Source organism: Seriola lalandi, unplaced genomic scaffold (genome assembly GCF_002814215.2).
Source record: "Seriola lalandi dorsalis isolate HSWRI2012SDOR001 ecotype SW California unplaced genomic scaffold, Sedor1 jcf7180001974006, whole genome shotgun sequence".
NCBI lineage: Eukaryota > Metazoa > Chordata > Actinopteri > Carangiformes > Carangidae > Seriola > Seriola lalandi.
In genome coordinates, this window is record NW_019444672.1 from 1 (window position 1) to 2,577 (window position 2,577).

A 2,577-nucleotide genomic window follows, 5' to 3' on the forward strand; every position below is an offset into this window, starting at 1 on the left:
ACAGTTTGAGGTCAGGTAAATATTTTATTTCTTGCATGGAGTGAAGACCTTCATTGTAAATAGGGGGGGGGGGAGAAGAATCTGGTAAATCAAAAGTGGAATGTACCAAGTTCACCTTTTGCAAAAAACAAACAAACATCTGATCACTGCATCATCCATGTATGTGCATGTGTGTCCTCGTGTCACTCTCTGTGTTTGCATGCCAGTGTGTGTCCAGGCTTATCAACATGCACTGAAATGACTTGTCTTCCATTTCCTCTCTGTGTCTGTCTCCCTGTCTGTCTCTGTCACCCTGCACCTGTCAGACCTGCGGGCCCAGCTGACAGACCAGATCAAGGTTTTAGATTCTCAGGTGGAGGTGAAACAGCAGCAGCTCTCAGACCTCTCTGAGTTTCTCCGGCGTCGAGGCGACATCGAGGCTGAATACGCGCGTGCCCTCGATAAACTCACCGAGAGGTTCACCCACAAGACGAAGAAGTAAGTGTGTGTACAGTGTGTGTAGCGGACATTTGTGTGTCCCCCCTCTCTCTCGGGTGATTCTGAAGCGCTTCAGTTTGCCAATGAGGATGTGTGTGTGTGTTTTTTTTCTCCAGGAAGGAGCAGTGGGGTCAGTCTGTGTGTCAGGTCTGGTCTGTTTTGCTGACCCAGACTCGTCTGGAGAGCCGGGAACATGCGGCACTGGGTGACACCTGCTGCAACACACTCACACAGAGACTGATCCACAGTACAGAGGATACACACCGTCTGCACAAACGGGTGAGTGGCGGATCGGTTTGTGTAAAGACACATGCAAAATTCAAAATTCAAAGTATCTTTATTGTCCTTCACAGGGAAATTAAAAAAATGTCTAAATGGCTATACAAAAAAATGCACATTGAAAGACACACATAGCACCAAACATCAACATACAGTGAGGCATGAAGGTCAAAGTGCAGTCTGTGCAAATAAGCAACCTCCAGACAACAGCAAAATACTGTCTGCCATTTAACAAGTGAATAGCAACAGGAACAAAGGAAAACTCGTATACTCATGGTCTTCATAACAGTCACCCTAATGCAGAAACAAACTCACACTGGACACGTACAGCACAAGAGTGAGACATTCACCCACAAGACTAAGTAGATAAGTGTGTATACAGTAAGTGTGTTTAATACACATATACACATTTCTTCTTCTTCTTGCTTTTGCATCCTTACATTCTTATTTTATACTGACTGTATAAGGTTTCACAGCACAGAGACAAGCAGATGTGGCAGAACTGTTATTGCAGTTTGAAGCAGCATATTATCTGACTCGGAAAAACTTTAACCTTTTAAAAAAATGTTGTTATGCCTTATGCTAAAATAAAAAGTAAATTTCCTCATCAATCTATACTCAATACTCTATTATGACAAAGTGAAAACAGAATTTTAGAAATTTCTACAAATTTATTAATCAAGGTGTAGAATTATCTCAAAGATGATCAAGACAAATTGGAGGCACCAAATCCTAACCCTTAATTTCAAGAGTCTCAATATTTATGTCAATGTGATATTTCGGTTTTTCTTTTTTATCAAATTTGCAAAAATTTCAAAATTTCTGTTTTCACTTTGTCATTATGGAGAACTGAGTCCAGATTTATGCAGCAAATTCTGTTTTTATTTTATTTTATTTTAGTATGAGACTCGAGGTCTGAAGACTTATGTAGTTGTATGTAAATACTGTATGTAGTTGTGTATTTGTACAGGATTACTGTGTTCTAGATATCTTAATAAAAACCTGTTGAGTGAAAAATCATTATTGCCAGTATAAACGATGGCCCGAACCTTGAAATGAGCTTGAAATAAAACGATATTTTATCTAATAAGTCTTTTATTGTCATATTCAAGTAGAGTTACACTAATTTAAGTCACACTCCACTCTGTCAGCTCTGTCTCCTGTAAGAAAAATAAGAATTTATGAATTCATGAATGCATAAATTCATAAAGATGTTTTTTTCAGTGTTGCCAGTTTCATTATTTAATACAGAACAACACTTAAATGTCTCCAGTTGTTAGTTGCCAGCCTTGAAAGATGAACAAACTCACCAAATAAGCTCTTTAAGTTGACATGCACCGAACACAATGAAACTCTTCATTTAAATCCCTTGTTATGTATTTGTCCTGTTATCTGTCTTGGTACCGCAGTGGCATCTGCAGTTTCATTCATTCTATAAAGTACACAGACTCATCTTGCTCAAATTACTGGTTGTCAGACACACACTCTCTCTGTACCTTCTCAGAGATGAAAAGTGAGCAGAATTTTAATTAAGCCTCCACAGTTTTCAGAGAAGCTAAGAGGTTGTTGTTAGGCTTGACGCCAAGTAGACCAAGACCCTTTTAGCTTCTCTAAAATCACTGTTGGCAGTAAACTGAATGTGTTATTGCTAAAGAAGTACGCTGCAATTGTCTGAAATAGCAACAGAAGTGATAACGGCTAAATTTGAATAAAAATGGAGAATTATTTTTTTTCTTTTCCAACAGGAAATCTAAATAATATAGAATATTTAAGAAATTAAAATATTTAAAATATGCTTTCCTGCATTCTTGCCTAGCTTTA

General features: G+C 38.2%; 1 long non-coding RNA gene across 1 annotated transcript; it reads left to right on the forward strand.

The window, feature by feature from the left end:
- Positions 1-80: 80 nt before the first annotated feature.
- On the forward strand, positions 81-829 carry LOC147820277 (uncharacterized). Its single transcript, XR_015437050.1, has 2 exons — positions 81-477; positions 594-829. It is a non-coding gene; the product is annotated as an uncharacterized LOC147820277 (long non-coding RNA).
- The last annotated feature ends 1,748 nt before the right edge of the window (positions 830-2,577 follow it).